General features: G+C 34.3%; 1 long non-coding RNA gene across 1 annotated transcript; it reads right to left on the bottom strand.

Annotated features, from left to right (window-relative positions):
* Nucleotides 1-1269: 1269 nt before the first annotated feature.
* LOC118752872 lies at nt 1270-2013 on the bottom strand. The gene is made up of 2 exons (XR_004994756.1): nt 1679-2013; nt 1270-1395 (listed from the first exon to the last, which is right to left on the bottom strand). It is a non-coding gene; the product is annotated as an uncharacterized LOC118752872 (long non-coding RNA).
* Nucleotides 2014-13186: the final 11173 nt, after the last annotated feature.

Genomic DNA, 13186 nt, shown 5'->3' with positions numbered 1-13186 from the left:
TGCATGTATCTACTTAGAATTCTTTGCGGCGTTAGAAACTTATTTAACGATTTTTTTAAACAGTTAGTGCAATTAGATTGACTGACAGCTGTGAAGTGGGCAATCCCATCCAAACGGCGCGTTTGAGTTAGAGTGAATAATTGTACATACATATATATGTATATAGACAGACTTGGAAAGTGTTATTGCCAATTTAAGAATTCAATATAAAAAAGCTACTGCACTTTTCATAATGCATTTAAATACATATTTATATAATCTTTAAATCTGCTGCAACTGTGCGCTTTCATTTCAATTGCCTTGCAACGTAATTTCACTTTAAATTGAAATGATGGCTGCTGCATGCATGACCGTTAATTGAGAAATTACTAGAAGTAATAAATCAAACGATGATGTACATTTATACATACTTATGTGGTGTAGGTAAGTGAAGGTATATGCATATGTATATGTGTACCTACATATAGTATATTTTTAGAAATACATATTATTCACGCATGATAGCCTCATACATACGGATGTATGTATAATATACATATGCACATTAGGGTGCCTCCACAAATCGAGTACTTTTTTAAATAAAATAAATAAGTTAAAAAAAACTGTTTGTGCCAAAGTTTACTGTGTACTTGCCCGGTTATCTGGTTAAACATTGTTATTCTGTAGTGCATGTTATTGTTGTAAACTGAATAAAAAAAATAGCGAACACTGTTAAGAACTAATTTTATTTATAGAATGCTTGATTTTTAGAGGTACATATTTTCAAATCGGTTCAGTTCACGTAAATCTTAATATTTTTCCGAAATATTTTTGCGCAAGTCTTCAAATGAAATAAATTTTATAAGTCCGGTGGAAAAACTGTACCGATTTTTTTTGTATGGAGAGTTGTGTGCCCTAATCTAGTACATACATACATACATACATATGTATTTAGAAGAGTAGAAATTTTGATTAGAAAAAATGCAATTATGATTCTGCTGATGGTCTTACCAATAAACAAGCAAACTAATGTGTAAATCGTTTTATGTAGGTGTTTCAAATATAAATTACGACATACTTACATACATATGTACATACATACCCATGTACATAGCGCAATATTTATGCATGGACTACATACATACATATATATGTGCGTGGCATATCCATTTTTTCCAGTGCTGCACACATCTGTGTTGCACATGTTGCCGCTATTGCAATGCAAGAAGGTATGCACATACATATGTATTTACGTATTTTTTACATGTAAAATTTCTAAGGTGTACTTACTCTCCATAGTATGGCAACGCCTGTAGATAGCCGAATATGGCTAGTAGTGTTAGCAATAAAACGCTACCTCGCAACATTTTTTGCTTTGTAGTTTCCACCCAAAAGTGAAATGTTACACCAAAATCACTAAAAAAAATAATAATAATTAAAAGAAAATCACTAAAAAAAATAATAATAATTAAAAGAAAATCACTAAAATAAATTTTTGTTTATTTTTTCACGATGAATTGTCTTGCCAGTAGCGTGAAATTGTCACCGACTGCAGTTTTCACAAAGACTTTCAAAATTTGTTTTTGTCTTTTCTTTTACACTACACTTTTAACACTGTCTTCACTATTTAATCACCGTAATTATACGGCAGGAGTTTCTTGCAAAATACTTGTAGGTAAAACTCTGTTGAAATGCTTACAAGTCTCTATAAAATTTGTATGTATTTTCTTTTCTTTCTGCAATATGTATGTATGTTGTTTCTCGAATGTTTTGAAATCTATGTTTAGTGTTTCGTCGCTTTATCAGCTTTTTCGTTAGTTTTATATGAGTTGTTCTCTATAGCACCGTTCAATATAAACTGAGCGCACAGAACAACAGTGCCGGTATTTATAAGGTGCGCTTCCCCCTACACATCACCTGCCACTTGAATGGATCGTACTGTATGTATGTAGTAGTTGGCTGAGTGATCGCTTAGTTGATCGGCTGTCTCGCTGGCAGGCTTGCTATTATACGTTGTTGGTTTATCGAGTACGTTCGTTTGTTGATGACTTACTGGCTGCTGGCAAATCTTCATGCGGCGGCTGAGGTCTGGTCCGGCGTGACCTGGCTGCCTTTTGCTTGTTTTCGTTGACTGCCTGGATGAATAGCGTTTGGTTTGATGGCGGCTGCGGCAGCTAATGCGTTGCGGCTGTGTATGAATTAGAGATGGGCCCGGGACTAAATATTCAATCCCGATCCCGCCCATCACGACATTCAATTTTTAGGACCCGGACCTGCCCATCCCGTCTTTTTTAGATTTGTACCGCGGGTTGCGGGGTTCTCATATCTATCACTATGGTTCTCAAACAAATTTTGAATAACATATATATGTACATATACATATATGTATGCACTCAAATATATATTTACCGAATATTCTACTTTCGGCATACTGAGAGATCTGGCGGGTTTTATCGGGAATGCCGGGAAAGGATTTTTTTCACTTGCCGCTCCCGCCCATCCCGACCATTTTGAAATTAGTGCCGTGGGCTCCGCTGGTCCCGTTATCACGCCCATCTCTAATATAAATGTATTACAATACATATGTATGTAGATGAATTCCTGCAGCAATAAGGCGGCCAATTTTCCGTAAAGTACTAGTACTTCACTGGTTAAAATTTGACTGGTCAGAATTGGACATTTGCTTGCATCGAAAATTTCAGCCTTCGACCAGTCCCCAAGGAACCGGCCTAGAGATAGACGAAAAGTACAGTTCGGCAGTGACAGGGTGGTGTTGTCTTGCAATTCAATAAAAAAAATTAAAGAACACCACCCTGTAAATGTACCAATCGCTTGGTCCGGCCTTGATGCGAAGTGAACATTTGAACACACATTTACATGCGTGGCTGTAGCTTAGTGCGCAGAGATGCTTGCCACTATTTGTTAGCTTTCTGGAGGGTCCGGGTTCAAATGCCGTCAGAAGCAACATGGTTATAAAATGATAAAATTTTTTTTTTTTTGTGTTTCCGAATTATGAACAAGCATCTGCGAAGTGCAGAACGCAATCTTACTCTAACGAAAAAAATCTCCAAAATTGGACTAGTCCGGGACTATCTTACGGTCAGTGTTGATTGGACCGGTCCTTTTCCAATGACACGCCAATGCTAAAAATGGCAGTTGAAACCATTGGCAGGGGAATTGTGAGGGACTAGTGCTGGTAACAATAGGGACTATCTGAAGGCTAACCTAGGGCGAGTCTGAATTGCTGCAGGGATACATGGTTTATGGCACTTTGGTTGGCTTGTGTGTCGATTGTTGCCGTCGTGGCGCTTGTCCCCCCATATTTAATCGAATTTGTCCATACTTTGTCTTCATCGTAATTGTTTTTTTTTTGCGTGCAATATCGATTTGGTTGGCCTGCATTTTCTGCTATCTGCTTATTTCTTATGAGTTTTTATCTTACGCAGTCTTAAATATTTTTTTAAGTATTTTCTACCTTGGCTTTGTTGTCTTACCTGACTGTTTGCCTTCTCCACTTTCTACCGTGCTAAAGATAATATGTATGTATGTAGTTACTCGTGGATCGACAGTTGCAATAATGTGGCCAAGCTTTGTTGAGGTGTGTATTGAATTGTTCTCGATTTTTGCCTGCCGGTATAGTTGAAGTGGCTGCGACCACAGAGAAAGGTGAATGAGACCAAGAGATGCGAGGTATAAATAATTACATATGGGCATTTCCTGCGTTACGGACGTTCCATGCGGAGATAACTTTCATTATAAAAACAATTGTAGGCTTTGGATCCAAACATTTTGTTTGAATGTCACAAATTTCCTACATCCAACACAAGTAAAACTGTTTTCCATAAATATCCCCTAGTTAGTTTAGGGCGCCTAAAAATAGCTGTAAGGACGTTCCTAAAAGGCATGATTCAAAATTAAATATTATTGAATCATGCCTCAAGTATGTATGTACATCAGCTGACAAAGTTTATAAAATTCTGTTCATCTATTAAAGCTACGAAACAATGATGTATGAGTCGTTGGTAGATGAGTCAGCAGTCTTTGCCGTCATGGTAGTTTTAACTTCATAAAGGTGTTCAGTACTTGTCAAAAACGGGTCAAAGTTATTCGGACGTTCTAATGTTGTCCAGTGAACAGAAATGCTCATGTTTATTAAAGAATTCGTCGCAGGGATTGATATTTTTATTCAAATATGGGTTTTATTCTTAGTCGCTGCATATGAGAATGTATGTAAAAATTAATTACATAGCTAACTATGGGCGTTAGAATCTTTCTCGCGGTCAGAACAGTTGAGACGGCACTCGAATGCAGTCTTCCTCGACATAGAGGAAGCCTTTAACAATGTCTGTGTAGAAGCTATTCAAAAATCCCTGGACGAGCTTGGCATGGAGGAGGCTATAAACTCATGATTTATGGCGATGCTTTGCAGTAGAATGATTTCAGCTGTAATGGGAAGCTGCCAAAAAGGAACGTCAGTAGGGGTACTCCTCAGGGTGGAGTGATTTCTCCAATTTTATGACCTACCACTATCAACTTAGTACTAGTCAAGCTCAACCAAAGGGGAAGTAAAAGTAATGACCTACGCTGATGATGTAGTACTTTCATCAACCAGGTTGTTTTCTTCTATGATGAGCATTTTAAAATTTTAGCAAATAAAGTAAACGTGACCAAAACTTTTAACTTAAGACCATTTGTAACACATTTTTGCATAATTTTTGATAAGGAATTTAAAAGGCATAAGACGTACATAATCACTAGATATACTTTTAATTCTTTATGAATTTGTATCTTAATTAGCGAAGTATGTTTTTTACAAAGAATATAAAGAAAAAGAAGTTTGCAAATCGCTAATCTTGTAAATCGTTGTACCTATTAGTATATTTCAGCTGTCAATTGGCTTCATGAAATTTGGTCCAGATGGGTTTTTATTTTTTGCTTTTGGTTGTCTCGTTTTAGGAAATGCCCATATGTTTATGTGTGCGCCAGTGCATAGTGTGGGCATTTGCTTAATAACAAAAAAATCCCCAATTGTTGATACTTCAGATGATAATTAAAGTATGTACATGTTTAATTCTGTCGATAAATACATACATAAGGAGATTTCCAGAATCTAAGTACATATGTACATACTTATGGACATCCATGAATATATAAACATGATTAGGTATTAGGAGTGCAGTCTGCCACTCCGACTTGTTCGATTTAAGGGCTCGCTAAAGTCAACAGCGTCTGTTCATCAGTAGATACGGCTACAAGCGAGCATCTGTGTGGGTAGCTGGCGCCTCGCTATATAAACGTGTAATCAAAAATTCGCCCAGGTTCAGGTTGTGCGCTGGGTCTTATTACCCGCCGCATAAATCAAAGTTCTAACAAAGCCTTGCCTGTAGCCCGTTCCTTGAATGCTACCCATGGCGAACACTTAAAAGAATATGGTTTGATGATATCTGGGATTTTTAAACCCTTCTTAATGGGGAAGGTTTCTCTGCGTGGCTGGTTGATGTCCGAAAGGCAACTAAGTCTAACATCACCGCTATCCAATAAATACGCCGGGTGTTGTGAGGCAAGAAATCTGTGGCCACAAGCCATAACAGCTTAAGTCGAGAGGTTGACTTTAGTATAATGTCCCATTTCCTTCCTAGGATGACAAATAGAGCACTTGCCATTGAAAAAATAACCCGAAACATCTAATTTTGGTGAATATTCCCATCAAGTCTCATAAAAAATTCGTTGTAGGCTACTTAATAATCGATTAGTGAAACACAAAACTACGATACAATTAAATCGTAAATTGGACAAAAATAATCAGTTAATTTCAAATGAACAATCGCTGCCATCCCTAGACGCAAGGCACGCTTCCAGTGTTTTGGACGTACATACATACATCGGTACGCTCCAACATTGACTCAGATCACTATCTTGTTGCGGCCAAGAAATACACGCAGAAAAAAAATTTACATCCGGCAACTCAAGCGAAACTTAAAATAAAAAATGTGCAATCACAACAAAACGGTTTCGTAAAATGATCTTGAGCAATACCTATTTGCTTTATTCTAGATCCCTCTAAATAAATATTCACAATTACAGAGATCTAATATTAGTATTTACCACTTACGCTTCTTTGGCAAAATACGATTTTTTTAGCTACTGGTTTTTACGTAATTTGTCAATCCGAAAATGTTAATTTTATTTTACTCTTCCTGCTAAGTATTTATGCAATTATTTTTGCTTATCTCCCACGAATAAAAACTTACCACTAAAAAATGCAACGAATCAACAACATTATTTAGCTGACTTTGCATGTAATAAATTAAGTCTTTCTTTAAACAGAAATTCAGCAATAAATTTAAAATGAAATTTAGTGAAAAGTTATACAATATAAATGCATGCGTAGGTAAAAAATCACTTGTACTGAACTTGATATCATTGCGTATGTAATATGTATAAAGTAAATTGTATAACCAACGAAGGTCAAATGAGGCTAAACAAGCTACTGTCAGTAAATTTAGTTGAAAACCATTTGATGGTTAAATATCAAGATGCATACATATCGTCGATGTTTTTGCAAAACCGCCCATCGCCCAATTGCAAACCCGCCTATCTTACGGATCGTAAATTTTACGCAAGGATCTCAAATTTTACAGGAGAGCGAAAAACCGGGTTTTCTTTGAAGGCAGTGCTTTGAGAGGCGGCATTTTCTTTAGCTATTATTTCAAAAATATGTATATTGTTTTAATAACGATTTTACGATTTTTATCCATAAATCTCGATGCCTGGAGTTCAGGGTTACGAAGTCTCATTTTTGCCACAACGGCGATTTAGGCGGTTTTGCAACTGGTCGATGGGCGGTTTTGCAAAAACATCGACGGTATGTATGTCTTTAGCGACATCTGCATCGATATTCTTATTGACATCAAAAGTTTATCGACTTCATTATATATATGACACATCTATTAGGTATTTATCGATATATTTATCGCTATAGGTAGAATTATTATTTATTAAACTATGTTAACTTATATCGGCATCAAAATCAATGTATGTACTTGATTATCGTTATCTATATTGTTTCCTACTCTCTCATTTTTCATTCAGAACATTTATTAAGCTAAGCTCACACACTATGACTGCCAAATGAAGAAATGTACAAATCGTGGGATTTCTGCTTAATACCATGTTCGGACCCACAACGAAAACACTTTGAAAACGGGTTACTAAGCAAAGTGGCAGGACACTTTTTAATGAAAAATGTTCTACAGGAAACCCTAATGAAAACGAAAGACTTAAACAGAAAACTCGAGTTTATGTAAAATAGCAATTCAGAAAAAAAATGTTAGTTAAGGCTTTCAGCATTTCACTAACGATGTGTGCCTATTAGAGATGGGACTTCTATCCGTATTTTTTGATGATCCGGATATTTGGATATCTGATTAAAAAATCCGAATATCCGGATAATACAATCAACGGTTATTAACCGGAGCCCAAAATTAACGAATATTAACTGGATATCCGGACTTTATCCGTACACTTGAATATCCGAAGGAATATCAGTATTTCCGAATATACGGATAGTACCTATTTATTAAACTACATATTTACAAATTTTATTTGTTGTTTTATTTAACTCCTTTTTCTCACATAGAAAGATATGACTTATAAAAAAAAGATTTCCTCTACGTAAAGTTCTAGGCTAAGGGATAAAATAGACGAAAAGAACGAAAGACTATCTTTTAAAAATCACATTTCGTAGATAAATCTTATTGATTGCGTCATTTAAAATGTAGCACTTCATAATTTTATGTGATGTCTTCTCGAATTTATTTTAAAGAACATCTCCTAAATTTTCTATTGAGTACTGTTTTCTCTGTGCTCTTCCCAGTAGATAATTTTTCTGAGAGTCAAGAGGCCTTCCACTCTACATTTCTTTCTCCTTTTCTTTGTATGGTGTGGCCCAAATTGAAGGGCTTCTTCTTTCGCTACCCATGGAAAGCCTTCCATAAGTGCTTTTATACGACGTACTTCAGGAGTTATTTTAAAGTTGCTTCTTTAATTTATAAAAATCATACATCTTTGAAGTATTTGCTTAAGGCTTATATGAAATATGTGTTACTGCAACTTAAAATGTATACTGAAATTCATTTGAAATGCTAAATAATAATAGAAGACATTCAAGGGAACACTTTTTTCAGCCCTTCTTGGGGCTGCTTTAATTAAGAAGGTCTTCCTAAATTATCTTCTGGGTTATTATAATGGTTTGCGATCACCCTAGTACTTAAACTGAGGAAAAATTTTATTGTAAATAAAAAGTCAAATAAAGGTTAGTTCTTGACCTTCAACTTTCTTTCGCCCGATGTTTATCTACATATGTATATGGATGTATAAGTGTTTATGCATTTGCAACACCAAACAAATTAAGGGCACGTAAAAACATTTTCTTTCTTTCATAAATATACATATGTATGTACGCTTGAATAGAGTATATGATTGTACATACTTAATATAAGTATGTATGTATGTTTATCTACATATGAACTCGCATGTGGACATACTCGTAAATTGTACATACATTAGTGCACACAAAGGAAAATCTCATAAAGCAGTCATTAGCACTGGTACCTTGTCTCGTTATCGTTTGTCAATGGATGTGCCCAGTCCATTTGAGGTATTATTTGCCACATAACTTCAAGTGAAAAGCCTATTATTGTCAATTCGGTGAAACTCAGGAACACGATCGTACAAAGGTAGATAAATAAATATGGATTCATGAGTGCACAAACTCCAATATAACGCTGAGATACAAGTGTACACACTTAACTAAAAATACTTAATCATAGGTAGAAGAATTAATTCCTATACCATTTTTCTTGTATGTAATGAGATTCGAAACTACTTATTGTGTGCACTTTTTGAGGTAGGGCTGATATGATTATTACCCATAGATACATTTGTACATACATACATTAATACTAACACATCTCAATAAATATATGCCAGACATACATACGTATTTCTGAATAAATTATGACAGGCTCGAACATTTCTACATACATACATTAATACTTACATATCTCAATAAATATATGCCAGACATACATACGTATTTCTGAATAAATTATGACAGGCTCAAACATTTTTTTTAGTGAATTATATGTAAATTTGTTTACCTTATGCTTAACTTTCACTAAATTATATTGGCACAACAAAGGGTTATGGAAGCTGTACTTTACTGTAAAAATGTTTCCCTAAAGTATAGATTTCTATAAAAAATATATGTATATGTATACCAAAAACTTTTTTTGTAGAGCCTTCTATTTCCGGACATTGTTCGAGAACAGTTTCTCACGAAAATCACTTTCTCACGAGATTCTCGTGTTTCGAAAACCTCGTTGTACTTCTCGATGCTCAATTTAGGGTCATGTGTTTAATTTAGGGCATTTAAACCATGAAATGTTCAATTTCTTTCTCACCGCAATACTCGTCTCTCTCTACATAAAATATAAACAATGTGAGTTCCTTGAGGTCTGTATTGTCCAACCCTTAAGAAGCCGCCTTGCAAATACCAGTTACTCTTCTGCAATCGACGTTACAAAAGTTAATGTTAGTACAAACGCAAATAACCTACATACACAGCATATAAAACTATATTCTATTTCAAGTTGTTGGTTGGAAATAAATTGGTAAATGCAACGGTAATGAGGTACACGGTAATGGTTCGGACAAAAATGTTTGCAACGGAAATGAGTGTCCTTAAACGTATGCACATTATAGCGGATCAATTTTTTTTTACTACGCATAGGATTCTTCGTGTAATTCTAAGCTAATTTTTTTCTTCGGAGATATGATCTGACAAAGTTTGGATTTTTCCGTGATTCTCACTAGTCATGTATTCAAATCGTTATATCTCGGGTTCTTCTCATCGTAGAGTCTTCACCTTAACGTCGTTTTAAAGCTAAAGGAACGGGCTTAACATTTCTATACATAAACATTTTTTTTTATCACGGGATGGTTTATTTTGTAAGAGTCAACAATTTTTTGTAATACACATACTCTGCCGAAACCCGCAATAAAATCTGCGTTTTGCTAACTTTATTCCTACAATTGCCACGCCCATTTCTAGGGCTTTATCGCCTTCAAGAAAAATCTTGCCGTACAAATATTATTTAAGGAGGGTTATTCTATCGGAAGAAGAAGAAGAATTCATAAATAAGTTTTCGAAAGCAAATTACAAAAATTTTTTGACTCAAAATAAACCATCCCGTCATAAAAAAAAAAAAAAATATTTTAAAAATAGTTTTTTATAGGCAATTAAACAAGGATTACGATGGTGTCATTTTAAATCCCTGATTTACTGGTCTTCACTATGGTATTAATAGCTAAGTAAGCTTTAGGACAGTCATGACCATCTTATATATAGAAATGTTAAGCGTTATTTATCTTTAAAACGACGTTAAGATGATGCACCCGAGATATAACGATTTGAAGAAGTACATGATTAGTCAGAATCTCGAAAAATTCCAAATTTTTACAGATCATATCTCCGAAGAAAAAAATAAAAATTCCTCGAATACGTGTTAGCTTATTTCCAATGCGAATTTAAATAAAGTGGTGTTGTTTCATCAGCTGTAAGTAGCGTTTGATTTTCAAAATTTTTTATTCCGCTAGTGAGTGAGTGAAAACGGGAGAGCGTTTGTATTGTCTGTCAGCGTTTGTATTTGTTGGATCGATACCACCTTATATGTATTCGCCTTGCGTTCAGGTATGGAACGCATACAAAAAAAATTGAAGTGAATCGGAGATATGATATAATTTTTTTTTTTATGAAAACCGTCCGACTTAAAAAAGAATGGCTCCCTTTCTGTGCCCTCTACGCACATATACTAAGGAAGTTAAAGGTAATTATAAAGAGAGAGAGACTCACGACACCTAAAGTCACCACCTTGACTCACCACAACTGAACGCATCACAGACGTTTTCATCACACCTCAACTTACCTCACCCCAATTTGGGAACTATTTCTATATTTTTGTGATTTTCGGTATTCTCAGGACTAAATCAAGATTTTCAAGACTATTTCAGGATTCTTGAAACAAACCGAATTTTATCTGCTCGGCACACGTATTAAATATCGTTTTCCACTTTTCTGAAAACTGCCATTAGATTGTCAGCCGGGATTTTCCCTATTTAGAGTTTCAGTAATATGCTCAGTTAGACTTAGGACCAATTTCAGATGAACAATTTAGTGCCGATTGATAAGACAGGCCTGCGAAAATTAAATTTTGTTTCTTTCTCCAATAATTACATATGTCTTTTTTTGAACATCTAAGAGCCAGTTTTTCAACGCACGGCCGATCGGGCTGGTTTAAACTAAGATCAGCCAATCAAATGTAAGCCAGCTGTTCAATTTAAACTCAGTTTACTTAATCTAAGTTTAAACTGGCACTCAAACAGTGGCCCTAAGTATGCTAAATTAAAATGCATCTTTGGTTTTTTTTATAGCACGTCGAGATTTTTTATTGACGATTTTTAGCAATTTCACATCTCTCTCAATTTCGAATTATTGAAAAAACCTCGCATTGTCAATGTGTGACAGATAATAGCTGACTTAATTATTGTATGTGTTGATTCACAATCTCCACCATGCAGAATTTAGATTCTACAAAAGTAGAGCCTTATTATATTAATTAAAAATATGAATATATGTTCTTATCTATGTTTTGTGATTGCAAATAAAGAAAAAATTTGAAATGTCATCGCGCCTTTGTAAATGTAAATGTATCTATGCTATGGATCTCTGCGGGTGGTATCGTAATCGGATTCGAAGGCGAGTGTCACCTCCCACCTCGCTTTATTGTAAATGGGCCTTAATATTAATATCATGATTGACAGTTAATTCAATGTTTGATTTTTATATCAGTCCCTCGATATGTTATTTTCTAGAACTGACTTTTTCCAATAGGGAAGATCTTCTACATGTCTACACTCTAAAAAGTGCATGTAAAACTACTACTGAAAAGTGTTTATTTTTCAACCAGAATCTGTTCAAGTATACTCACAAGATGTTCAAGATTTGATTTGGAACATGAGTTGTTTAAAATTTACACATAAATATACACATGAAATGTTTAAAATTACAAACATTTTGAAAGTAAAAATATATTTTTTACAAATAACAAATACTAAGTGCCAGGGGCGCACGTAGGAATATATTTTTGGGGGGAAAGGGTTTATACTTCTAAATATATATCATCAGCAAATACTGAAAATTCGCTCTTTAAAATACATTTATGAAAGTTTTATTTACAGTATGAAATAAATAAATAAACTTTTTATAGTATCATCAATTGCATTTTACATAAAATTTACAAAGAACTCAGACATTTTTAACCGGCTTCAAAAAAAGGAGAGGTTATCAATTCTTCGGAGTATTTTTACTTCTTTTATTTATTCCACCGCATAAATTTGCACCGCGTGAACCGATTCCAATAATTATTTTTTTTTACCGGAAAGATGGTACCTTAAGGGTCGTCTCGTAATTTGGTTTAGATACGATCATTAAATCATAAAAAATTAACGGTTAAAGATGCACTCATTTTCAAAAGTAATACAAAATTTTACAAAAGAATTTGAATATAAATAAATTAAATAATTTCACGAAATTTTTACGCTTTTTTATTAATTTTCGTCGATTTCTGGTTTCTCATTTTTTAATAATTCGAATAATGAATATTTAACTGAACTTGAATTTTTATCATGTAGCTCATTTTGGTGGAACGAATTCGAAGTTAGCAAATTAAATCTTTGAATGCTTATTAAGTACATATCAGTGGTAAACTTTTTAGGCTGTAAAGTGTAAAAAGCAACAGTAAGTGAGTATGCATTGCATATTTTCAGGACAATGTTTTCATTCCCAGTTAAACTTTAAAGAGCTCTCAAGAAAAAAAGAAAAATTCTTACAAAATGACGCACAAGAAATGGAAAAGAAAATTTTTTCTTTAAAAATTTCTTATATCATAATAAATTTAGTCCCAAAACACACCCGTTGTGTGCGCTACGTGACAAATTTGATATGTAAAAGTAAACAGACAGTGTTTAATTTTGCACACACTAGGAGAGGAAACTGGTTACCTCTCTTTATATGCGTAAATCTAAGCGACAATTTTTTAGAGCAAATTTTAAACATTTTATGTGTAAACTGTGAAAATGTGAACAA

This window comes from Rhagoletis pomonella, unplaced genomic scaffold, assembly GCF_013731165.1.
Source record: "Rhagoletis pomonella isolate Grant_MI unplaced genomic scaffold, Rhpom_1.0 Rhpom_scaffold_01925, whole genome shotgun sequence".
Taxonomy (NCBI): Eukaryota; Metazoa; Arthropoda; class Insecta; order Diptera; family Tephritidae; genus Rhagoletis; species Rhagoletis pomonella.
This window is presented reverse-complemented; position numbering and strand designations above follow the sequence as displayed.